Source organism: Ascaphus truei, chromosome 9, assembly GCF_040206685.1.
Source record: "Ascaphus truei isolate aAscTru1 chromosome 9, aAscTru1.hap1, whole genome shotgun sequence".
Classification (NCBI taxonomy): Eukaryota; Metazoa; Chordata; class Amphibia; order Anura; family Ascaphidae; genus Ascaphus; species Ascaphus truei.
The window spans coordinates 6,656,531-6,683,591 of NC_134491.1; the positions used below are offsets into that span (position 1 = coordinate 6,656,531).

The window sequence follows — 27,061 nt, forward strand, 5'->3', positions numbered from 1 at the left end:
ACACAGACATTACACATGTACATGGAACATTCTGACGGCACACAGACATTACACATGTACATGGAACATTCTGATGGCACACAGACATTACACATGTACATGGAACATTCTGACGGCACACAGACATTACACAGGTACATGGAACATTCTGACGGCACACAGACATTACACATGTACATGGAACATTCTGACGGCACACAGACATTACACAGGTACATGGAACATTCTGACGGCACACAGACATTACACATGTACATGGAACATTCTGACGGCACACAGACATTACACAGGTACATGGAACATTCTGACTGCACACAGACATTACACAGGTACATGGAACATTCTGACGGCACACAGACATTACACAGGTACATGGAACATTCTGACGGCACACAGACATTACACATGTACATGGAACATTCTGACGGCACACAGACATTACACATGTACATGGAACATTCTGACGGCACACAGACATTACACAGGTACATGGAACATTCTGACGGCACACAGATATTACACATGTACATGGAACATTCTGACGGCACACATGGAATTCGAATCCCCCTTAAGCTTTTTAAGTGTAGACTGGAATTTACAATAACGACATAAGTTACACGATTTGAGAGATTTTCACAAACTGATTTGGGAATATAAAACATTCTTGAAACCTTTTTGGTGTTCAAAACCAAATGTGTGGGCTACAAAAAGGGCAATGCAACTTACATTATTCATTCATATAAAATTCTCCTCTCAGTAGTCCGAAGTTACAGTATTACCTTGTATTGATACTTCTGGTTCGTTCTGCACCTAAGTATGTATTATCTTGAAAAACGTGGTAAAATGGGGAACGTTTCCATCAATATCAGGAACTTTATTCACATGGATCACTCTGAAAATCTTTTATTTTGTCCCCAAACTTTGCAAACTGTTGCTGTTGGGATCTGAAGTTTTTTTGTTTCATACAGTAGCTGAGAATATCCAGTTGTGCCTCACTTCCACATTTTGGTAATAGGTGCTTGACCAGGGAGGCTGCCAGGGATCCCCCCTCCCCTCTTTAACCTGTACCCACACAAACACATACAAATAACGACAGACTCGGTCTGGGGGTATAAAAGGCCGCGGCTTTGTTTATTTAAATAATAGAGTAGCTGCCAGTCCCTGCCAGAATGCTCGCTTAATAGGTTAAGTGAAGGGTCAGACGGGCCTTGACCCGCTGCTCCCGTAAACCGTAGCCGTGCCCACCAGCCATTGGTGCGAGTGGGCTCCCGGAAGTCATGTCCAGCTGACCCCGCCCACTCGCCTCTACCCCCGGGCTTTATCAGCCCGAGCCCCGCTTGCCAAGGACAAGCACTTACCCTCCAACTGCTGCCACAACAGAGGCAAACTTGGTCAAACTGACCTCTCCTTTATGAACTTCTGTCCTTTCTCTCTTGAAAAGTATTTGACTTCACACTGTGAAAATTAAAATTGTACACGTTAATAACCATCACAGGTAATATCGCTCTGTAGCCAACAATAATAACAGTTTCCTCAAATCGTTGTCAAAACGAATGGCCAAAGACTGATTACCTGCTATTTTGTGACGGTGCTCGTCTCAAATCAGGAAGCGGACTCGCAGGGCTGAGGTAGTGATGCAAATAAACCGGCCACAGCCCAAGGACAGAGTCCTGTAAGAGTATCCGTAGTCGGTATGGAAGCAGGGATCAGGGCTGGCGGCAATGGTGCGGAGTCCAGGGTACAGGCGTAAGGTCAGGGCAGGCAGAATGCAGTGTGGTCGGGGTCATGGTCAGGGGTCAGCAACAGGGAATCCGAAGAGGCGAAAGGGTAATGCGTGACAGCGAAGATGAAACAGAGCTGCAGCAAACAGAACTTTGCTCGGCGACTCCCACCAGGAACTGCAGCCTTATATAGCATCCCACCAGGAACTGCAGCCTTATATAGCATCCCACCAGGAACTGCAGCCTTATATAGCATCCACCCAGGAACTGCAGCCTTATATAGCATCCCACCAGGAACTGCAGCCTTATATAGCATCCCACCAGGAAATGCAGCCTTATATAGCATCCCACCAGGAACTGCAGCCTTATATAGCATCCCACCAGGAAATGCAGCCTTATATAGCATCCCACCAGGAACTGCAGCCTTATATAGCAGACTGCCAGTACACAAAATGGCCAGTTTGAACAGAAAGGGCAGGCAGTCTGGAAAACCTGAACTGGCAACAAAACCCGGCACGGATCGAGCAGAATCCTTACACCTTTCCATCATAAGAGACGGGTGGGAAAACAGTCACAGCCAGGAGCAAAGTGAGCACACCCACTCCCGGCTGTGCCTTAAACCCCCACCAGCTCCGCCCCTGGCTCATCCCCTTCCCGCCCCCTGGCCATGGCAGCGGCCAATCAGCAGTGAGGGGGGGGCGTTCCCCACGATCATGGCCACCCATCGCCTAGGCGACTAGAAGGGCTGCTCTATGACCACATTTGGGAACTTTGTTTTTATGGCACTATGTTCAATTCCAAGAACCTGGATTCCAACATATTTAGAATAAAATGTAGTCAGCTAAACACCTTTGCCAGAGCTGCTGTATTTATGTTGGTTGGGCGCGATTTCTTGAGTCTTAAAGCAGATTACCTGCCTGTTGGTGAAGGTGTTCGCAATACACTCAAGGGGTTAGGAGATGAGATATTAATAACATTTTAGAAAGCATTCATTATTAATCAGAGATTACATTTTAGTGTTTTATTATGACAGATTAAATCTGTTTTTTTTTTTTCATGAAACAGCATTTTGTTTCTATGTTTATAACATGAAAGATAATAACAAGAGAAACATTTCAGATTGTTTTAATTCCAGTTGTATTAATAATCACCGCAGCCTTCTCTTAGCTCTTAGCTCTTGCTGTGGGGTAGGTGCCGCTCTGTGCAAAGTGACACAAATGATCACTGTAAACCTAAAACACAAATAAATGTGTCAGTGTGTTTTGCACTGTTTTTGTTAGAAGAGATATCGGGGTTTCCTGCTGTGCAGACGGATTTATCTTGTCGCAGAGTAATTACTGCATTTGTGAAATTAATGTGACACACCTGAATAAGGACTAACCTTTCTTTACACGCAGTTTATTTCGATTAGCTGTGTCCGAACTGGGACCCTCTGATAGACACCTTTTTACGTCCTCAAAGGCTCTCTGGCAGGGCATATTTGGCCTTTCATTGGTGCGCACCACCCACGTAACCGCGTCGCAGCACAGGAAGACACAATTCTTGTCTTCCCTGCCAGCGTACATGTCACAGCGCTTTGCGCGCCCACACACACACGGCTACTGGGGCCTGCCCCATAGAGGGCTGTGCTGTGGTGTGTGTGCCATAGCAGCCACTGGGGACCTGGCCTTAGTCTGCTCATTCCTTCAAGGAAGTCACCTGTTTGGAGGAGTTAGAGAGGCAGTGATTGACCATACACCGGGCATCTTTGGCTGCTCTTTGGCTAAGTGTGTATCACTGTTGTTCTCCCCAGTCTAGTACAGTAAGTTGGAATGACACTCTCTTGGAGTATTACATAAGTGGGGTAGCCGGCTGGTGTACAGTAAGGCGCTGCCCTCAGTGATAAAGGGGAAAGTTTAGCTGGGGTCTCACCTGCATCGCCTGCTTTCCTGGAAAGTTCTGTAAACTTCTGCAGTGGAATCATATCAGCTTTAAAGAAACACAATAGTTGTAGCTGTTTCCATTCCTATGTACTGCTGCGGCCAGCTTTATTCTAGCATTTACCCGTGGTTACCCGTGGCTTATTTCGGCTGGCGCCGAACTTGGCCGCGCGCCAGCCGCATCTTCCCGTCCCCCTCGCAACCCCCTGGCTGCTCCGCCTCTGCACAACGGCACAACGCTGGATGCACGCATACCCCCCTTACCTCGCCTACCCCTTCAGCCTCCATGCCTGGCGTCTTCGGGGATGCCTGGCGCGCACCCTGGCACGCGTGACCGGCGCCCCAGTGACGCGCGGCACGTGTCGGGAAAAAAAAAACAGCCGCGTCTGCCTGCACATTGCGGTGGCGGCCGCAGAAGAATAAAAGCGGCCGCCAGTGTATACTCTGAATCTGGTGGTTACCTTGGTAATGATAGAGGTAATGGATTACTTAGGTTTTGCAGTATAATGGTAAAAATGATTCCTGTAATGTCATGTTTGGGTAAACAAGATGTTATCCAATAGATTCCTATATCACAAAATGACTCCTCAAAGATGGAGTTACATAGTTACATAGTAGATGAGGTTGAAAAAAGACATGCGTCCATCAAGTTCAACCTATGATAAATTTAGACGTCAGATACTTATCCTATATCCGTATTTACAGTATATTTATCCAGAAGAAGGCACACAAAAAACCCCAGTGACATATCATCCAATGATATCTCATAAGGGGAAAAATAAATTCCTTCCTGACTCCAATAATTGGCAATCAGATTACTCCCTGGATCAACATCCTTCCCATGTTTACTTATTTGGTATATCCCTGTAAACCTTTCCTTTCTAAAAAGATGTCCAGCCTTTTTTTGAACAAATCTATTGTATCTGCCATCACACTCTCCATAGGTAATGAAATCCACATTGTAACTGCCCTTACTGTAAAGCAAGGGTGCGCAAACGTTTCCCCCTGCGCATCCTTCCTTGTCTTCGGTGTCAAATGACGCAGTGGGGTCACGTTGCCGTCACGTTGCCATGGTGACGCGTCGCCGAAGAAAAAGTAGGACACAATGCAGAGGGCTCATGCGATCCCCCGCCATGTAATTTAAATGCAGTGGGGAAGAGCGCGGAGCCTCTGCAACCACTGCGCCCCCCCTGAAAAACCCTCCCCCCCACTTTGCGCACCCCTGCTGTACAGAACCCTTTCTTTTGTTGCTGGTGAAATCTCCTTTCCTCCAACCTAAAGGGATGGCCCTAGTTCTTTGTACTGCCCGTGGGATGAATAGTTAATTTGAAAGCTCCTTGTACGGCCCCTGAATATATTTGTATATAGTTATCATATCCCCTCTTAGATGCCGCTTTTCTAAAGTAAATAAATCTAATTTAGCTAGTCTCTCCTCATAAGTTAGATTGCCCTTCCACTTTATGAATTTGGTGGCTCCTCTTTGCACTCTCTCTCTCGTTCCATAATGTCTTTTCTAAGGAGTGGTGCCCAAAATTGTACTACATATTCAAGGTGTGGTCTTACTAATGCTTTATAAAGGGGCATAATTATGTTTACTTCCCTTCCATCCATTGCCCGTTTAATGCAAGATAAGATCTTGTTTGCCTTTGCAGCTACTGCATGACTTTGGGCACTATTGCTATGCCTGCTGTCTACAAGTACTCCTAAATCCTTCTCCATCAAGGATTCCCCCAATTTATCCCCATTTAATTTGTAAGTCACCTGTTTATTCTTGCTTCCCAAATGCATAACTTTATATTTATCTGTATTAAACCTCATCTGCCATTTACCTGCCCACATTTCCAGTCTCTCCAAGTCCTTCTGGAGAGAAATTACATACTGCTCTGATTCTACTACCTTACACAATTTAGTTTCATCAGCAAAGATGGAGACTTTGCTCTCTGTGCCAACCTTAAGGTCATTAATAAACAAGTTAAAAAGCAGAGGTCCCAGTACCGATCCCTGAGGTACTCCACTCACGACTTTAGCCCAACCTGAAAAAGTTCCATTTATGACAACCCTCTGTTGTCTGTCCTTTAACCAGTTTTCAATCCAGGTGTATATATTTTTACGGAGTCCAATCTACTTTATTTTGTACACCAACCTCTTGTGTGAAACCGCATCAAAAGCCTTTGCAAAATCTAAGTATAAACTGTATTACCCTGGTCTAAAGTCCTACTTCCCTCCTCAAAGAAACAAATAAGGTTAGTTTGGCAAGATCTATCCTTCATAAATCCATGTTTACTATTACTAATAATGTTGTTTTCCATTAGGTATTCCTAAATATTATCCTGTATTATTATCCTGGATTAAACCTTCAAGTAGTTTCCCCACTATTGAAGTCCCCAGTTGTGATCTAGCCTCCTTTTTAAATATGGGCACCACATCTGCTTTACGCCAATCTTGTGGTACTGAGCCTGTGGAAATGGAGTACTTGAATATTAAATGTAATGGTTTTGGCTATTACTGAGCTTAACTCCTTGAGAACTCTTGGATGTATGCCATCGGGGCCAGATGCCTTATTTACTTTAATTTAATCAAGCCGCCTATGAACTTCTTCCTCAGTTAACCAATTGTTCATTAATATAGAGGTTGTGGCTTCCTCCTGCGGCACTACTATTGCAATTGATTCTTCCCTGGTAAACATTGAGGCAAAGAATTTGTTTAATACAGTACATCTGCTTTTTCCTTATCTCCAATAATCTGCCTGCCCATCTCAAAGGGTCCTATATTTTCTTTTCTGATGTTCTTGTTATTAAGGTACTTAAAGAACTTTTATGGGTTGATCTTACTTTCTATTGCAATCCTTTTTTCATTATCCCTTTGATTGCCCTTTTGCAGTTTTGTTACATTCCTTATAATTGTTACATGATGCGTCCGTCCTTTCTGACTTCAAATATCTAAACGTGTGCCTCTAATTTTCCATTTCCTCCCCTACCTGTTTATTTAGCCACATTGATTTTGACTTATTTATTTTATACTTATTATCCAAGGGTATACACTGATAAGTGTGCTTTTCTAACAATGTTTTAAAGACTGCCCATTTATCTTCTACATTTTTCCCACCAAAAATATCATCCCATTGTATTACTTGTAGATTAGCCCTCAGTTTATTAAAATCTGCCTTTCTAAAGTTTAAAGTCTTTGTTGAACCCAAATAATATGTTTTTTGATCATTTATTTAATAAGTGACCATGTTATGATCACTGTTACCCAAATGCTCCAGGACTTGAATATTTGTTATTACTTCTACATTGTTTGATATGAGTTAGGCTGCGCTTATAGAGCCAGTGACACGACGTCGCCCGAAAACAAATGTATTGCTGCCGTCACGTGCGCTTATAGTAAGCGCGACGCAGCGACGCAGCGACGTGAAATTTGGAAGCCGGACAAATTTGATTTTTCAGAGGCTGTCGCCATATTTGACAGCCTCTGAACCAATCAATGACCTGGTCGCCCGCGACGTCGCCGCAAAGCGAATTACAGCTTTCGCTTGTGGCGACGGGTGACATCACCCATCGCATCGCCGTCGCACGCACTATAAGCGCGGCCTTACATTAATACATATTTTCATCAGTGTCAATTTGTAAGCCGTATACCAGAGCAGAAACTATATATAAAATACCTTTTAACTGTTAACCCATAACAGAGCCTGATGACTCTAGGAGAGTGTTTATCATGTAAAAAGAAGGTTAATATCTTCTATATATATATATATATATATAGGTTCAGAGATTTTATTGAATACACACTATGAATTTCATGGGGCTTCTTCCATCTTTAAATTTGGATGGAACGTTCCCCACATGTTAAAATGTAATACAGATATAACTGACAGGATTACAAATATATTATTATATTCACTGTCACAACTTAATGTACACTGATGGCCTTATGTATTCAAGTCTCACAGCTGGAAAACTGGGGCCAAAAAGGAGCAAATATAGCAGCAGATTAAAGAAAAAAGACTTTGTGCTGCACTTCAGGATAGTGGAACTCCTAAGCGCTCCAGCTTCACACATTTTGTTGGAAGTATTTGTTCGCTGTAAGTGGAATTACCTTGATTTTACTTCTACAATTTACAACATATCCTTTTTTACCCCAGTGCGCTTTGTGCATCTTTTTGTGTGACTGTTTCTACCTATGGAGTGATCCGGCGGTGACTCATTGTGGAGCGGGGCGGGGGGGGGGGGGGGTTACCTCCACGCATTATAGCAGCAAGGGGTTAAAGGAATACCTATAAAAGGTTTTTAAAGGAGCAAGAGCGCGAGCGACATATTTTATTAATTGAGATGGATGCTTACAATAAAGCTGAAAAATAGAAAAGTAAATGTAACTTTAATTCTACCAATTTTCAGCTTTGGTAGCCTAGTGGGTCCCCATGGGTATGTTCCTGTCTCTATTAATTTCTATCCTAGAAACGGTTTTGTATGGGACTGGTTCATGGTGTCATGTGGCTGGTCCTTTCACTTGGAAGTGTTCAGATTTATAAAGTGGAGGTGAGAAAGCTGTCGGTACCACGGTGTCGCTGGCATCATTTGTCTGACTTGTGACTTCCAGTTCTCAGAATGATAGATTTCATACACATATTATTAGCAGTATGCACACCATGCGCAAAGGGCAAGCAGCTGGACCATACAACGGTGTGTACTTTCCGTCAGCACTACTGTATATTATACACTATCTTTAGATACAGTTTGCCTAACTTCTTTTTGTTGGAAGAGTCTTATTGTGCAAATATAAGTCTGAAAAGTCTGTCATAATCGTGCTCTTCGCATATTATTATTTTAATATTAAATCAGGAGTATTTAATTTATTACACATCTTTACTAATGGATTTTATAAAGTATGCTGTGTAGATGGATTATTATGAACAACACAGAAAGAAAAAGAAAACCCGATTTTGCCCATTCACACCTCTGACATTTAAACATTGGCACCAACCAGAACTCAATGCCTTGTTTTTTCCATCTAACTTAATCCGTGAGCAGAATGATTTCAGCTGAGATGCTTTCAAGTGAAAGAACTGCACACCTAACCTGACTAATATTTCTTCAGTCTTGTATTCTGTGTCTCCTGCTCACCAGTTATTTCACTCCGCTTGGCCAGGACTTCTCTAGGAGTAGCTGTGTAGAGACTGTGTGTTGTGCTATCTTTTTAAACCTTTCCTAACCAGTTTGGATATGTATGTATGTATGTATCTTTATTTATATTGCAGCATTTATGTATATAGCGCATCACAGCAGTAATACATGTGACATAATAATTAACACACAATGGCAATGGGAATAAGTGCTTCAGACGTAAAAGGCCAGACGTCCAAATCCCGGTGTCGGCTTCTTGTGACCTTGGGCAAGTCACTTTATCTCCCTGTGCCTCAGACACCAAAAACATAGATTGTAAGATCCACGGGGCAGGGACTGTGCCTGCAAAGCGCTATGTAAAACTAGCAGCACTATACAAGAACAAACATTATTATTATTATTATTAAAAGTAACATTGGGAAAAGGACTCCCTGCCCGAAGAGCTTACAATCTAAGTAAGATATTGCAGCTTTATTGGTTTCCAGGACTGGCATATATACGGCTTAACTCGCCAAAAACCGACCTCACTCCAGGTTTGTTACTTACAAAGAGGGGGTGAATTCCATGAGCACATTCAGTGCCAGTGGGGTATGTACTAACCAAATACCTGAAGATCTTAAGAATTGAAATGGAATTTTTTTAACAAAAAAGCCTGCAGCATTTATCTTTTATATATCCATTAACATCTCCGAAACAATCTCAGTCAGGCCTCTGTCTTAAACACTAGTTATCTACGGAGCATCGTTAAACGGATCCCTAGTTGAGAATGGCTCACATCCTGTGAGTGATGTTTTCCTAACTACAATAGAAGAACTTGTTTAAACTCCTGCGCTGCCAGGTGTGTAAAGGCTTTATGCGCCGCCCCTCCTTTGTGACGCTAAACCAAATAATGGAGACCACACAATGTTGGAAGAAAAGGTCACAGCTTTATTTTAACATCCGCTGTTAAAATCCTACCAGCCTGCCCGCCAGCCAAGAATGCTCCATGCAAAATGGGGGGGAGATCCTTGCCCAGCGGCCAGCGATTGGCAGTGCTCCCTCCCCCGCCCGTAGCATGTGAATGGGGGGGAGATCCTTGCCCAGGCAGCCAGCAATTGGCCCGCTCCCTCCCCCCCCCCCGCCCAAAGAACTGTAAAATGGTGTAACAGGGGACTTACCCTGTTCAGAAAACTTGCCTCTAATCCAGCAGTGTACTGGTTAATTGACCAACACCTGACTGATTAGAGGTGTTAGAAAAAGCCTGCCTCTGAGACAGGAAGTGACTCTCCTTAGCTCACATGTGAGCTGAACCAAGGAAACAGAGCAGAGGTTCCTGAGTCTCCCAGGTTAGACTTACCGAGAGAACACAGATGTCTGGAGCTGACAAATAAGACTTCTAAACCTGGATGCTGATTATCCGGAGAAAAGGCAGCAACCCAGCAAACAGATGAGACTTTATTTTCCAATGACTGTTATATATATATATATATATATATATATATATATATATATATATATATATATACACACACATCTATCTATCTATCTATCTATATTTTGCTGTGTTTAAAGCGACAGGCACAATAAAAGCCTTATTTAATTTCACCTTAACAAGTCTCCCTTGCATACCTCTGCGCACGTCCTCCTACAGATGGGAGATCCTCATTCAGCCGATGTTGGGTTGCTTCCCTCCCCCTCCCGCCCCTAGGGTCAGCTTAGGCCCAGCCCTAAAGCTGGCGCCCAGCCTTTTACCAGCGTTGATTGGGCATAGGCCGGCCCAGCCCTAAAGCCAGCGCCTCCAGCCTGGCGAGCTGTTCTAGGGGCTCCAGCTGAGGGATGACCCTAAAGTCCTCACCCTTTCTCCGTCTCCTTAGCTTGGCTGGCGCGGCAGCTCCGCCACCCGGAGGCCCCTCTGCCGGGCACTGGCTACCCTGGGGCCGACACGCCCACCCAAAGCTGCGACCTCTGATCTTAATTCTTCCCGCAAAAAACCCTTGATGTTACTTAAGAACACCTCCAACCCCTTTGGTGATAGATGCACACAGTCCCTTCTGTGCCAGCTGCACTCCTTGGTGTCAGTCTCTCTGCGCTTTAAGAGTTTTACCGCCGCTAGAGGATGAATTTTGCCCATGGCCTTATTTACCTTCCTCCTAGCTTTCTCTTTCCGTGGCCCCTTTTAAAATTTGCTTTGGAATAATTACAGACCAAATGATTACAACCTCACTCTACAGCGCCCTCTAGTGGGCGCATTCCTGTTGTAACCGATAAATCAACTCTAGTGTTTTGGTGTTGGCTGGGTCATTCCCCACGAGGTGTAGCAAAATAACATCCGGTTTCACCTGAAATTCTACTCACGCCTTTGTCCAGAGCCTGTTACAGATCAACCAAGCACCTTCCTCTCTTCCCAAGCCAACGCCAATTCACCCCCTCCCCCGTACACCACAGCTGCTGGCCGCACCGCTGATCCTTCGCCCATTCGTGCGAGCACTGAGTGAAGGAATGAGCCATGATCCACACTTCCAGTGCAGCTGTCTACTGAGAGGGAAAAACATGTTAATCTTCTTGGCTCCGCACGTTGCTGTGCCATTTGGCCCTGATGTAACCCCCTATAGGCACTGGGTTTCCACCTCCCCGGTTTCTACATTTGCTCCGGCATACAGCCGTTCTCAGCTGCCGCTGTAGCGGCACCAATTCTAAAGGAATGGGTACCAAATACACTAGGATCCATCCCCCCTAGCAGCAATGCACCGCCTAAAAACGCTTTGAAATTGGCACCTTGTGAGTGGTGTTGCGTCCTGATGGATGAGGAAATTGCCTGTGCCTTGCGTACCACTTAATCAACGCCACTGGGCAAACTTCTGTTATTCTCCATAGTGAGGTGGACCCACGCTCCCCTTCCCGTTTGGTCGGTTTTAGATCTGTGAATCTTGCATGCCACCGACGTAGCATTGAGAATCATGCTCGCGAAAAAACAAGCCTGAACCTTGGCTTGTTTAAGATAACGCCACTAGCTCGCCAACCCTGAAGGCACCAAGAAAGCCGCGGCAAATGCTACTCTGAACAGTTCCCTTTTCCGCTGTATTGAAACATAGCTCTTTTGCTGCCATCATCAATACCTGAAGCCTGTCTGGCGTTACCGGCTCCCTACTGTCAGTTCACTTGGCTTCGCCCCTATCCCAGCCTATTAGGATTCCCCTTACTATGAAATCCTTAGTTATGTCCTTGCGGTAGTGGCATTTCAGGAAAAAAGACAATCCTGCCACCATGGCCCCAACCCTGGTCTGCGTCTTCTGGGCCTGTAGGAAGCTAATGGTCCGCGCGCTGCTACCTCTCTTACCCTCGACTCTGTCCTTTTGCTTGAATACTAGCCATGTGTGCCAAGCCTGGAGGTAGGTTCTCCAAGTGCGTGGGGCTAGCGACTTCTGGATCAGGTCCATAAGTCCGCTATCCCCCTCTGCCCAAGGTGACATGGGCATGTTAGACCTGTGCCATTTGCCGCTGCTCGCCTAAACGCTGTCCCATTGAACCACGATAAGGCGTCTGCTATCATGTTTAATCTCCCCGGGACATGCTTGCCGTTAAAGTTGATGTTGCTGCGCATGTAAAGCAGCACCAGCCTCCGCAGCAGCCGGATCACCGGGCTTGATGTTGTGGAGAGGCTGTTCCCCGCTCCCACCACCTCAAGGTTGTCAGACCAGAATATGATGTGTTTGTTACTGAGCTCCTTAGCCCAAAGCTCTACCGCCACTATGATGGGAAAACTCAGGAAGGCGATATCCTTAGTTAAACCCGAGTCTACCCATGCCCGGGGCCATGGTTCTGCACACCATTCCCCTTTGATGTAAGCACCGAAGCCTAGTGACCCCGCCACGTTTGAACAGCTCTAGCTCCTGGTTACTACGGCCCCCTTCTATCCATAGCCTTTGCCATTAAAGTCCTGGAGGAAAGCTTCCCTGACACCCAGGTCGGCTTTAAGTTCTTTAGTGACCCTGATGCGGTGCAGTGGGTGGGATACCCCCGCAGTCGACTTAACTAATCTCCTGTTGAAAAGTCCTGCCCATGGGTATGACCTTACATGTAATTCAGGAGCCCGAGCAGTGCCTGCATCTGCCTTAGTGTAACCTTCCTAGCACCCTAGCATTCCTGCATAAGGCCCCTCAGTGTATGGGCAGTGAGTGAAACAGTCCAGCCATGCGTCCCAGGCATCCTCCTTGGTCATTTTCTCCCGTACGACGTGCGGGGCGAATTTAAGATTGCGACTTGCGCGTGTGGTTACCAAATTCTAAACCTATTCTTACCACGATGCTCCCCCATATGTTTTATATGTGTCGCATATAAGGTCTATGTATTTAAGGACGTTCAGACCCTCTTCTGGGTGCTTCTCCAGCAGGCAGCTGGCTAACATAAGGTAACCTTTTAGCCAGTTGTCCATGGTTTTATACTTACTAGCTCTCTCCTCACCTGTAGTCTTTGCTTTTTCCCTGGCCTGAAACTCTTCAGCAAAAAGGTTGTGTATGTCCGTGAACTTTCCCTTTTATTATCTCACTTTGGGTGTAGATAGAAGAATCCATCTAGTTACTTCCAGGGCAAACAGATAAATAGTGGCTGAACAAGCCTGGGTGGTGAAGCTGTGTATCGGAGCATATAACGTAGTTGTGAGCCTGGTATGGAGGTACGTCCGGGGGTAGAATGGGTGCAGACCCACGCCAATGACTATAAGTGACTGCCTTATAATGTCCCGATTCCTAAATAAGAACTAGTATGGAGTAGCAAGTTACTCACGATTGGTACTGGTCCCCCCCGCGCCTCCTGGCTTGGCGTCGCACCCAGAGCGGGTGTCTGGCTTCCCTCCTCGGCGTCCGTCCGATCGTAGTGGTCCAGGACAGAAAAATTGATCAGCAGTACTGCCGCTCCTATCTAGATCAAAACTCACCAGTGAAGGAATGTAAAAATAATTTATTAAACTACATAAAACGGATACATCGACAAACAGAAAAAGAGAACCGCCTCCCACGCGTTTAACCGAAATGGTCTTTCTCAAGGAGTGTAACCCGACTGGAGAGAATTCATAGCGCAGGCGTAAGTGACCTTCCCTTTCATTGCTGGCCTTACGCTGTCGTCCTTAATTTTGGGGGCCTTGCTCTCCCGCTCTGCCCCCTGTTTTGTACCGCTTGGCCTAGCCTTAAGTGACCGGTTAATCACCGCTGTCTCTTTAGGAATTTATACATACAGGTTTTGTGCAATTGCGCTGCGCTCTCACTCTGAAATGTCGCTGTCACTATCTGATTTGCTATTACCCGCACTTGACTAGGATTTATTTCCTTACCTGGAATCTCGTTGCTCCGGTCAGTATCCTGCGCTGACCTGGACCTGAAGCGCGGTGACTGGCCTCGGCGTCTGTCCCCCTCCTCGCCATGCGTCGGTGAAGGTGGGTAGGGGTCCTGGTCCACATTCCATGCGTGCAATGACCAGTCATTGGCCGTCGCTTCCTGCGAAAACAGAGGACCCCGCCATGCGGGATCCAGGGGCTGGGTCGCCTTAAATCCTCCCCCCATCCCCCCGGTGACAGAGCAGAACGCCCGTCTCTGTGCTGCAGTTAATCTGCCAGACACAGCGTGACCCATGGGTGGGAGGGGCAGGGGCCCCCGGTGGCTTGGGCGGTTATACACTGGACCGCCCGCGCCCCTGCCAGCTGGAGGTAAGTAGGTGGGGTGGTTGGGTATGGCGTGTGGTTATATAATATAAAGGGAAAGAAAAAAGCGGAGCACTGCCAGGGAATAAAGAAAAAGGCTGGGGCAAAAAATAAATAAAAATTATTTATTGGGCATAATGGCCAAAGAAAAACAAACACACATGGTTAAAAAACTCTGACGCGTTTCCCGCCGTGGAGGCGCTTTATCAAAGAGTACTGAGGCTCTCACAGTCTCAGGATATATAGCAGTCTCTAACGTATCCGCCCTAATCTGAGACCAATGAATCAGAAGATGGTCTGATTAATTATGCAGACAGCTGTGATTTAAAGCTGCTGTAAGGGTCTTATGGTAAAAGATGTTAACATGGCACTAATCATCATATGAGACTGTGAGAGCCTAAATGGTAACATCAAATAACAATAAATATAAAAACAAAAACAAAAGAAGAAGAGGACTAATAGTAAACATCATAGCAACAATATATCAAATGTATTAATATAATAAAAATATATGTGTATAAAATAAAAAATGTGTATATATAATCAAATGGTATATTGACACTAAATAAATACTAATGAGTTGTGATAGTATAAGTGAATATTCAAATAACAATATAAACCATGTGTATACCTAATGTATAGACATAGGGATATATAGTATAAGTGCTTTATCAAATAAATTACATTCATTATATCTATAAATGATAAAATATAAAAAAATGATGATGGTAAGATTAGTGAATAAAATTTAGTCAAATCCTCAAATGTGACATAAACAAATTGATACAGATAAATAAAAAATGGTGATAAAAAACCCTAATGACAGAATAGTGCATATATAATATAATTTAGTCACCTATATATAGCTATGAAATAAATAATAAATACATATATAAATTTAAATCCATAATAATTATAATAATGAAATTCATATATAAATATATTATCATCAGGTAACTTGTCTTATGAAATAGATAATACATCATACAATTGAAACATACCAAACAGTGAGGACATATGTATAGATATATATAAATCAACAGTCTAATGAATATAAATCGCATAGAAGACATATTTGAATAAAGAACATGGAAAGCAGAGATAATACATGTTTGAGCATAAACAACAGGTTTTATAAAAAACAGGTTTATAAAGAAACAGGTTTATAAAAAATTCTTTAATTCCCAATCGATGTTAATACCAGAGGGTTGCATGGTACCTAAGCTGTACATCCAGTACATTTCTTTTCTATTTAGTGTACCCAACCTATCTCCTCCCCGAGTTGGGGCATGTATATGATCTATTCCTGAAAAGGAAAAGTTTTTTATAGTCCCCTGTGGGCATATTGAAAAATGTCTGGAGACCGGGTGGGATTGATCTCTCTTGTTGATCGCACGGACATGTTCCATAATTCTATTTTTAAGCGGCCTAATAGTGCGGCCCACATAACCCTTCCCGCATCCACATCTCAAGAGGTACACTGTGTAGCTAGAGTTGCAATTGATAAAGGTATGTAGAGTGTGTTTAACCTTTGGATTAATTCCAATAATAGATTTGATTTTATTTGCATAATTACAGATGCTACAGTTTCCGCATGAAAAAAATCCCTTAGGGATATTGCTGATTCGTTTACAATTAGAACTGGAGTCAAAAAGACTAGGAGAGAGCGATGTACCCAATGATTTGGCCTTCCTAAAGACAAATTTAGGTTTCCTGTCGACAATGGATGACAAATCATGATCTAGTTTTAAAGTATCCCAATGCTTGCGTATAATGTGTCGGATACGATCTGACTGTGTGCTTTGTTGTGTAATAAACAATGGTGTATCTGCATATTCTAATGATGGTTTCTTTTTGGAGGAGTACAACAGATCCCTTCTATCTAGTTGTTTAACAGAATTCAAAGCCTCTGTGATATGGGATATACTATAACCCCTAGATTTAAACCTGGAGATAAGGTCTTTTGATTGAACATCAAACGATTCCTCTGTGGAACACAACCGTTTCAGTCTGGTGAATTGTCCTTTAAGTATACCTTTTTTGAGATATTTTGAATGGTTACTGTCTGCTCTGAGGTAAGAATTGCGCGCGTTAGGCTTCCTATAGATGTCAGTTTGGATGCACCCCCGCATATCCACATACAACATTAGATCTAGATAATAAATGTGGTGGATATTTTCCTGAAAAGTGAAATGTAAATTGTGATCATTGATATTAAGTTTGTGAATGAATGTTTGGAGTGAAAGAAGATCACCATCCCAGATAAACAGAAGGTCATCTATGTAACGTTTGTAAAATATAATTTGGTGCCTGAAAGAATTATAGTCACTAAAGATAAAGTTAGATTCCCACAACCCCATAAAAAGATTAGCATAAGAGGGTGCAAAAGAGGTGCCCATAGCTGTGCCTCGAAGTTGTAAATAAAATTGTGCATCAAATCTAAAATAATTGTGCGTGAGTAAAAATGTGATGGACTCTATTAAAAAAGTGCAAAGTGCTGGTGCTAAGTGAGATGATGAGAGGTAATGTTGTATAGCGGAAATGTTGTATAGTGTCACACAGACCCACACTTTACATCGGTACTCCAATCAGGACACTCTCTGCCCATATAATTTTTATACCGGGTTATGTTATTTTGCAGCACTTGCCATATTTGTAGCTTCCACGTGGGGATCTTCCCCATTTTTTCTACTTGGTAATATAATATGTTGGTGCTTCACGGTAGTACCCTGCTCACAGTCTGTCCTGTACTGTGAGGGGTAAGGTTGAGGTTGCCCTGAGGGGTGAACTTGAGGTCGCCCTGCATTACCGCTAGGGTCCTCATGGTGGCAGTGCTGCTGAGGAGGTGGTGGTGGTGCACCTGGGAGGGAGGTGAGTAATGGCGCCGAGGAGCCAGCAGCAGCACGCGCAGGTCGGAGGGGTGAGTGGGATGGGGGCGTGGGACGGAGCCAGATTGTCCCCGTGATGGAGGGGTGAGGAGGTGGTGTGCTGGGAGCCGGCGCGTGGCCATCCCCAGCAGAGGGGTAAGCGGCCTGTTGCAGTGGGAGCCGACAGGCACGCTTCCCGGCCGGCGCACGCGGCACCTAATAGCCCCCGCGGTCGGGAGGATGGTAGGGGGGGACCTGGGCATCGGGCGCCCTGGTCGGCGCGCGGCCCTCACCGGCAAAGTGGTGAGCAGGCTGGCGGCGCTGGGGCTGGCGGCGGCGAGGCAGCACAGGAGCAGGGGGGGGGAAAGCAGGGGAAGGAGCGGGCGCTGGCGGGAGACGCCTGCATTTGGCAGGGGTCCCGGCCGGGCTGGGGGAAGGGGCATGGGCATTTCTGCCCGCACCTCTGTGCTGGGATCTGATCCTCATTTGCAGTCGCAGCATTGGAATCAGGATCCTGGTGGGTGAGGCTGGCAGGGCTCGGGGGTCCTCACACAGCGGGGGTCCTCACACATCGGGGGGTCCTCACACAGCGGGGAGTCCTCACACAGCGGGGGGTCCTCACACAGCGGGGGTCCTCACACAGCGGGGGTCCTCACACATCGGGGGGTCCTCACACAGCGGGGAGTCCTCACACAGCGGGGGGTCCTCACACAGCGGGGGGTCCTCACACAGCGGGGAGTCCTCACACAGCGAGGAGTCCTCACACAGCGGGGGGTCCTCACACAGCGGGGGGTCCTCACACAGCGGGGAGTCCTCACACAGCGGGGGGTCCTCACACAGCGGGGGGTCCTCACACAGCGGGGGGTCCTCACACAGCGGGGGGTCCTCACACAGCGGGGGGTCCTCACACAGCGGGGGGGTCCTCACACAGCGGGGGGTCCTCACACAGCGGGGGTCCTCACACAGCGGGGAGTCCTCACACAGCGGGGAGTCCTCACACAGCGGGGAGTCCTCACACAGCGGGGAGTCCTCACACAGCGGGGGGTCCTCACACAGCGGGGGGTCCTCACACAGCGGGGGGGTCCTCACACAGCGGGGGGTCCTCACACAGCGGGGGGTCCTCACACAGCGGGGAGTCCTCACACAGCGGGGAGTCCTCACACAGCGGGGTGTCCACACACAGCGGGGGGTCCTCACACAGCGGGGAGTCCTCACACAGCGGGAGTCCTCACACAGCGGGGGGTCTTCACACAGCGGGGCGTCCTCACACAGCGGGGGGTCCTCACACAGCGGGGGGTCCTCACACAGCAGGGAGCTGCTGTAATCCACGAGGCCTTCCATCTTATCTGGAAAAGTTTGCAGATCCGCAGCAAAAATACTGTAAGGTAAGGGGGGGGGGGGGGAATTCCGTTAGCTCTGTCTCTCTCCCCTGGGGCCCCACTCTTTATACCCTCTCCCCCCTCCCCCTGCATGAGAGGGGACAAGCAGACTTAGCCGACCCCCCCCCCCCCCCCCCAGCTCTCGCCAATCAGGACGTCGCAGCCCTTAAGGAGCCTACGACCCCATGCTGGGCCTCTGCCTCTTCAATGGCAATGCAGTGCTTGGACAGCAAAGGGTTTAACAGAATATAAGACATTTTATAAACAAGAAATCTTTAAAAGGGTCGGCCTTTGTGATTTTTTATGAACAAATAAAATGCAGAAGATGCTCTGAAACAGATTCTGATGATATATCTAAAGACTAAAGCATTTGTATGTTTATTTGTATACCTTGTGTAGCAGAATTTGTGTTTTAGGCTAGTTCCACCCAGTGAGAGGGTTGTTTAAACATGAATAGTGACAACTTTATTAGCATATCTCCAGAATTCTTTGCGCCTATAGTATTATTGTATTATGTTCATGTACCTAAAACTGTATGCAATAAATCAGTCATTGAAGGTATACAGTAAAGTGTGGTTTATTAGAAATTATAGGCTAAAGCAGTAAAATTCTGGGCATTATTGAAAACCTTGCTCTCTGATTGGTTAAAATTCCGGGCATTATCCAATCAGTAATGCCCGGAATTTTAGCAGCTTGCAAAGTGCAGTTTTCAATGTGTTTATCTCCAGCCAATCAGCTTTCAGATCAGCTAAGACAGGGTAGGGGATTGGTTAGAACGAAGTAACAGCTCTGAGACAAGGCAGGGGATTGGTCAGGAAGTATCAGCCACGGGTTAACTCCTCCCCCTCCCGAACTGACTGAGATTTTCTGAGCAGATTCAGTTGAATAGGGTGGGAGGGGGAGGGGGAGGGGGAGGAGGATGGGGGGAGGGGGAGGAGGATGGGGGGAGGGGGGAAGTTTTGGAGGGAAGAGTCTGCAAAGAAGTAAGTGGCTGTCTGCAGTGTCTTTGTGACTGCAGTTTGTGTGCCAGTGTGTCAGTAGCAGTGTGTGTGCTGTTGTGTTGTTTATCTGTGTAGAGTTGCTGTGTGTGTGTGTGTCAGTGTCAGCAGCAGTGTTTATGGGTGTAGCATGTGTGTGTAGCAGCAGTTTGTGTGTGTGTGTGTAGAGGGGCTGTGCTGTGTATGGAGGTGTGTGTGTGTGTGTGTGTGTGTGTAGAGGTGCCGTGTTGTGTATAGAGGTGCAATATTTGTGTGTGTGTGTGGGGGTGTGTGTAGAGGTGCTGTGCTGTGGGTGGGGAGGGGGGGGAGTGCAAAGTTTAGTAAGTGGATGCATTTTTTATTGTGGCTGCAGTGTGTGTGTGTTGTGCTGTTTTATGTGTATCAGCAGTTTCTGTGTGTGTATAGAGCTCCAGTGTGTGTGTGTCTCAGTTTCAGCAGCAGTGTTTATGGGTGTAGCATATGTGTGTAGCAGCAGAGTTTGTGTGTGTAGAGCTGCTGTGTTGTGTGTGTGTGTGTGTGTTTGTGTGTGTGTGTGTGTGTGTGTGTGTGTATAGAGATGCTGTATTGTGTGTGTAGAGGTGCTGTGTTGTGTGTCTGGAGCTCCAGTGTGTGTGTGTGTGTGTGTGTGTGTGTGTGTGTGTGTAGCAGCAGTTTGTGTGTGTTGAGCTGCTGTGTGTGTCTGTAGAGGTGTGTGTGTGTGTGTGTGTGTGTGTGTGTGTGTGTGTGTGTGTGTGTGTACACAGAGGGGGCGGCAGTGTGTGGATATAGATATCTGCAGTGTAAGAGTATATAGAGGTGGTTTCATGTATTTACCATTTTATTTTAATAAAAAAATCTATTTAACTATACAAAAGTGTCTATTATTTATTTATAAAATATTTTACCAGGAAGTAATACATTGAGAGTTACCTCTCGTCTTCAAGTATGTCCTGGGACATAAGAAATAAGCCTACATTTAGCCTATAATAGTGATGTAGCAGGGTTCCCGCTGGGCCCCCTTACCTCCGCTTAGCGGGGGGAAGCCTGCGCTGTGTCAGGGAGCTGCAGGGGTGAGCGCGTTGCCGGGGGCTCACGGCGGCATCTGCAGCCAGGCGCCGCCATCTTTAAAGCGTTCGCGCATGTGCAGCAGAGTTGCGGCGGCCATTAATGAGTTTGCAGATGGGCAGAGGTGGCGCTCCGTAGCACAGGGACATCCCCAGTCGGTGCATGCGCGGATAGAGCCTGTGGCAGCCATTACAGACTTGCGCATGCATAGTTACGATCGCGCACGCGGCCCCAATGCTAAAGAGGTACTGAGTGGACTACAACTCCCAGCAGCCTCTGGGGACTGCCCTTTCACCCAGATCACATGCAGCCAGACAGCCACTAAGGCTGACAGATTCTCATGCTGCATTTGGATATATTGTTGTGTGCAGAGTCAGGAAGCAGACAGTGAAGCACATGAGTTAGTCAGAGCTGGGAGCAGGTTGGGGTAGGATGTGTGTAGGGAGCAGTAGCCCCTGCATACTAGGCCAGGTTACCCCGTCCCCCCAGGCCCCAGGTAGGCCCTGAGACATAACCCAGATTGTGGTTGCGACAGGGACAGGCCCTAGGTAGGTGCACTGCCCCTTTAGTTATTTGTTAAGTTCAGGGACCAGCTGCAGTGCTGCGAGCCCTGATTATTGTGTCTGGACGCAGACCATCACTCAAGATAGAGACTATCTTCCTGGTGGGATTGTCTGGCGGGACGCCACCCCACGCATCAAGAGCGGAAGCATCGTGGATCACGCTTTCGGATCCATCAGCCAAGTACAGCATCTGCGCGCCCGGGTGTGGACACACCTGGCAGGTACCATCAAGTCACCAAGTGCACCAACTACACACCTCATATTAGTGGGCAGCGCTGTTCCACAGTTGGGTGGGGTAGTGGGACTTTTGAGACACTTGGGTGGATGGTGGGTGGGGTTGAGGCCATGTGAGGCCAGTTACAGTGTGACATATATGTGATGTTATTGATGTCATATGGTTATTGTTATAAGGTTATTGTGCATATAGTAAACTGTTTTATCCATACCCTGGTGTAAGTACTTACTGTATGTGGTTCCTGTGTAAGGGCTCTAGTAGACTATGTGACAGAGGCTTTGGGGAGAACGGATGTGATGTCATCCAAAGCCTGTCACATGGTATGCTAGCCAATCAGAGTTGGGATTTAGTTCCCACGCTCTGATTGGCTACTGTACCATGTGAGGGCGGTCATCTTTCTTTTGATGACGACATCTTAAAGGCAAATGAAGCACAGCCATTCTGATTGACGTCATCAATTTTTTTTATTTTTATTTTTACAAAATCACATAGTTTTCACGGCCCAATCAGAGTTGGGATATATATATTGTTATATATTGAAGCAAAAGGTGTTTGAGGGGAGGTACATAGGACCCAGGCACCTTCCAGGGTGTGTTCCCTTCACTCTCACCTGAGCCCTAATTAATGAGCTTCAAGGTTAAAAGGCAGCACAGAAAGCTTCCTGTGCTGCTGCTGTGCTGGTCTGAAGGCACACACACAGACAGCCCTGTGAGATACTGCAAAGGGAAGCTGCAGGTACAGTGTCTAAAGTGGGGAAAGACCTTGGTTTTCCCCACTGGTAGTTAGGGACTAAGCTGTATTAGTCAGAACTCTGAAAAGGAGTTAGGCTTTTTTGTTTCTCTTTTATCCTATAAGTTAACCCTGTTCCTGCTTTGTACCTGGCAAATAAACCCTCCTGTGCATCAACACTACGTTTCCCTGCCTTTGATCTGGATAAAAGAGACTGCAACGTGGTGGGGACATCACAATATATATTTATATATAACACAAACAAATAGTAGCGCTAGATAGTGAATAATATATATTAAAGTGTGCAAACCAGTGTAGTGTAAAAGGAAACAAAAGTGTAGTGAATAACGTGTGGTCAATAGGACCTATGCTATCAAGGTGAGAATAAAAAAGCATACAATTAAAACATATGGTGGCAGTGAACAAGCAGTGTGAGGTATATGGGATGAGATGGGCAGGGGGGAGCAAGGCAAAGATGATGGTTGAAGCAAACAGTGAGGGTAAGTAATCTGTACCAGATACTGTCCAAAATCAGCCATTGGCACAAGCAGTCAGAGCTCAAATGTCACCAATAGAGAATGTCCCTTCTCAAGTAATAATGGTGTACTGACCGCTGACCTTGTTAGACATACAGCTGAATAATTCCACGTGTAGTCCGGTTCCGCTGTGGGATAGTATTGCCTCCTGGCACGCTGAAGATAGAATCCCTCCTGTGTTGGTGTCAGCTTCCGCGTGTCAGACCTCAGTCAGAGCTCCTCACACTGCGTCACTGTAGTGTGTATTGTTTTTATTGTGGGTAGCGGGGGTGGGTGAAGTGGGTATTAGCCCCAACGGTGGGTGTTTAGGCCTTGCGGGTGGGTAGCGGGAGGGCTTAACCCCTTCATGACCATAGCAGTATTAACCGCTAAGTTCATGAAGGAGTTAAGTCCACCCGGAACCCCCCGCAAGCCCTAAACACACACCAGGGGCCAAATACCCCCTTCACCCACCCCCGCTACCCACAATAAACCTGGCACAGGTGGTTAACCCCTTCATTGCCTTAGCAGTTAGCCGCTAAGGTAATGAAGTGGGCTGTAAATGCATTTTTCCTGCCTCGGATCTCCGATGCTGGTATTAATGGGTATCAGCTCCGGAGACCCCCGGAATCAATCCCAGGCAGGAAAAAGGGCTGATTTTTTCTAAGTGTCGCCCTTGCCGATGCTTCTCCCCGACCAACTTGCCAACTTGCGTTGTCGTGATGGATTTGCGTGAAAATCTCCATTCTAGAGCGGCGAGTAGCGGCGAAACGCTGCTCGGGGCTACTAGAATTGAGCGGGTTTGAAAACATGGCTAGTAGCGGCGAAAAGTGCCTTTTCGCTGCGCCTCTGCCGAAAAAAAAAAACATGGCGCTTTTTTCGCTTTTCGCCAACTGCTCGGGGCTTACTGAATCGTAGTAGGCATTTTTTGCCGACAAACTGGCGAAAAGTGACTTTTCGCCGCTTACTGCATGACCCCCATAATCGGAGCCCTTACCCTAAAATCCCTAACTTTAACTCTTTACCCTAACCTTACCACTTTCCCTAAAACCCTTAAACGTAACACCTTAATAACGTAACGATGAGACGGCTGGTGGCGAGTTGCCCTCTGCGGCTCATCGGCGGTTGTGAGTTGGCTGTGAAGAGATGGCTGGCGGCGAGTTGGCTGCGACAAGTTGTCCCATTCCAGGCCTGGCTCCCTCACTTTCTCTCTTCTGACACACCTACTGTCATCCTGGGAGACTTCAACATAACTATCAACAATCCCTCTGCCGTGTTGCTTCTCTGCCTTCCCCGCCCCCACCCCACCACCACTAAATATGCTGCTGCTGCTGCTGCTGCCTCTGCCTCTGCTCCCCGGGAAGAAGACGAACTCAGCAGGAGCTGGCCGCAACCTTCCCAGTGAAACGGGCACAGGAGGGGAGGCGGGGATGTTCAAAATGTGGCAGGGGGTGGGGCCATGACAGGGGCGGGCCAAAACGCAAGCCATTTGTAAACACACAGCAAAAGCAGGAGAGATTATATATATATACTGTATATATATATATATATATATATATATTTTGACCAGAGAAAAAAGAAACCCACTTGTGAGCACTCTGGTATACCGTATAGAAAATAACAATTTATTAATTGACACAGAGAGAAGTAGTTAACAGTACAAAAATATTTAAAAAATAAGGCTAGGACCTCTGACACGAATACTACCCAATAGAAACACAGTGGCACTGTATAGGGATAAACTGACAATGTAAACCCTAATGTCTATAATAAACAGGAATATATGAAACACTTGAGTTAGCAAGAAACTCTCTAGCAGGCTATTGAAATTCCAAATAAATGAAACATGCATCTGATGATTTACGTCTCTAAGGACATAGAGAGATTGACCTCATTAAGCATAAATTACGCTTCTTAAAAGCAGATGTATTGTATCCAAACCCACAGCAATAGAGATCTCTGGGGGAATTTGGTAACCAAGAGCTGAGGGTCACTCTAACCATAAACAGAATAACAGGCATGTGACATAAGGTAAACATATTCTCAAGCTAAGTGCAGAGTGAACAGCCTGTAAATAGCAAGCATGAATATCAAAAAAGCGTTTCAATGTCCAGAAAAAATGATCACAACAGTGTTAGGTAGCATAGTTACGTGACTGCATATTCCAGAGGTCCTGCCTAGCACCCCAACTCCTACGCGTTTCGTCAAGGAACTTGAACTTGGAGTGGTGAGGAAGCTAGGACAGAACACTGTTTAAAAAGGTGTATTTTTGCGCCAAAAAGACCAAGGGAACAGCTGTATATACTTACAAACATGATTATAGAGCAGTATTTCCGCGTGTCACAGTGGTACGCATGACTAATGTGATAGGTTCCGATTTGGCACCCTATTGGACACTGCACATGCGCATTTCCACCACTACTCGGGGGATAAGACAGGAATAAAAACCAGCATATAGTTGATTTGTGATGCTTGCAGTAATAGTAGCATACATATGGGGAGCATAATATAAGAGGTAATGAGGCACAAATGCATGTTACCTGTGGCACCCCGAGCGCATCATAATATACTTCGCGCATGCGCAATGCATACGCTGAGCAGGAAGCATGTAAGCACTAATCTGAATGGCACACATTTTTTTTTTTTTTTTGGTGGTGGTACCGTGTCCGCCGGAGGGGGAAAGCTGAGAACTCTCCCAGCGTTCCCAGACCCGGTGGGGCAGCGGCAACAGCACACAGCACTTACCTGGCATCTGGCAGCTCTTCTCCCTGTCTCTGCTTCCTGCTTCTGCTTCCGTCTTGCGAGAGCAAGCTCCCTTAAAGAGACAGTGTGTCTCTGTGTGTGTGTGTGTGTGTGTATTTGACTGTGTGAGACTGTGTGTCAGTGTGTGTGTGTGCTGTGAGTGTGTGCAGTCTGCTGTGAGTGTGTGCAGTGTGCTGTGAGTGTGCAGTGTGCTGTGAGTGTGTATAGAGTGCTGTGAGTGTGTGCTATGAGTGTATGCAGTGTGTGTGTGTGTGTGTGTGTGTGTGTGTGTGTGTGTGTGTGTGTGTGTGTGTGTGCAGTGTGCTGTGAGTATGTGTGTGTGCAGTGTGCTGTGAGTGTGTGCAGTGTGCTGTGAGGGTGTGCAGTGTGCTGTGAATGTATGCAGTGTGCAAAAAAAAAAATTAAATTTTATTTTTAAATCGGGGTCCACGCTCAAACCGAGTTATAGCGGATCGCGCTATGGCGGGGTTGAGCTGTATATATATATATGTATATACACTAAGACATGCAGATGAGCATACAGTTGTATTTACATTTGCATATTTGCTTTGCTGTGGAGGGTTTTTGTCACTTTTTTTACTCACCATAACTTAACTCAGTATGGTAAACCCCATCCTTTAGCTTCTCTGCATACCCAGTTTACCAACCCCACACTGATGAGACCCATAAAGGTCGAAACAGCTGTCTGTGGGTGGGTTTTCTGGGTATGCACCTTAACCCTGGCTGTGCTCAAAGCTGTGACCATGCAGCAAGCTTAAGCCTATAGGGAACCATGTTAAAAATAGTTTTTGAAGCAAAAAGTGGCACTGTGTGCTCATTTGCATGTCATTCCCCAGAATCCCGTGCTGCAGTGGAAGTGCTGTGTGCTGGGTGATAATGGTGAAAAGCAGGGTTGCAGACCTGTCTAAGACATGCAGATGAGCATACAGTTGTATTTACATTTGCATATTTGCTTTGCTGTGGATGGTTTTTGGCACTTTTTTTACTCACCATAACTTAACTCAGTATATATATATATATGTATATGTATATGTATATGTATATGTATGTAACACATATTCCACCACCCCCAATCACAGATAGGGTGCATGTGAGGGAGATCCTATATGTATGTTACCAGGTGTGTGGTGCTTTACCTGTTAGGCTCACAGGAGGCCTGAGCCTCCGTTAGTGAGAGCCTGGGGTGAATCCTCTGGAACGATCTTACATACAGCGCCTCCACCTGTGTTGGATTCTAGGAGTGTAGAATGTCCCCTACACAGGACCCACATATAGTAACCACATACACAGGAGTATAAGTATAACAGTTTACTATATGCAGAATCAAACATAACACATACATCAGCAATAATAACAGTGGCCCTCTATAACACTACTAGGCACAACTACCTGTCTTCTCACAGGGCCTAAACCTCCACACCTTATTCCTCCCCCAACACTGTGTACCCAGAGTCCCACGAGTCCACTAAGAGACCCAAAACCTATAGACGGGATCAGCGCCTGATGTACCGGTATGTTGGTGCACGTAAAATAC

At 46.1% G+C, this 27,061-nt stretch overlaps 1 protein-coding gene across 10 annotated transcripts in view; it reads left to right on the forward strand.

Annotated features, from left to right (window-relative positions):
• RYR3 (ryanodine receptor 3) overlaps positions 1-27,061 on the forward strand; it is a 488,303-nt gene that overhangs the window by 137,040 nt on the left and 324,202 nt on the right. The window lies entirely within an intron of this gene.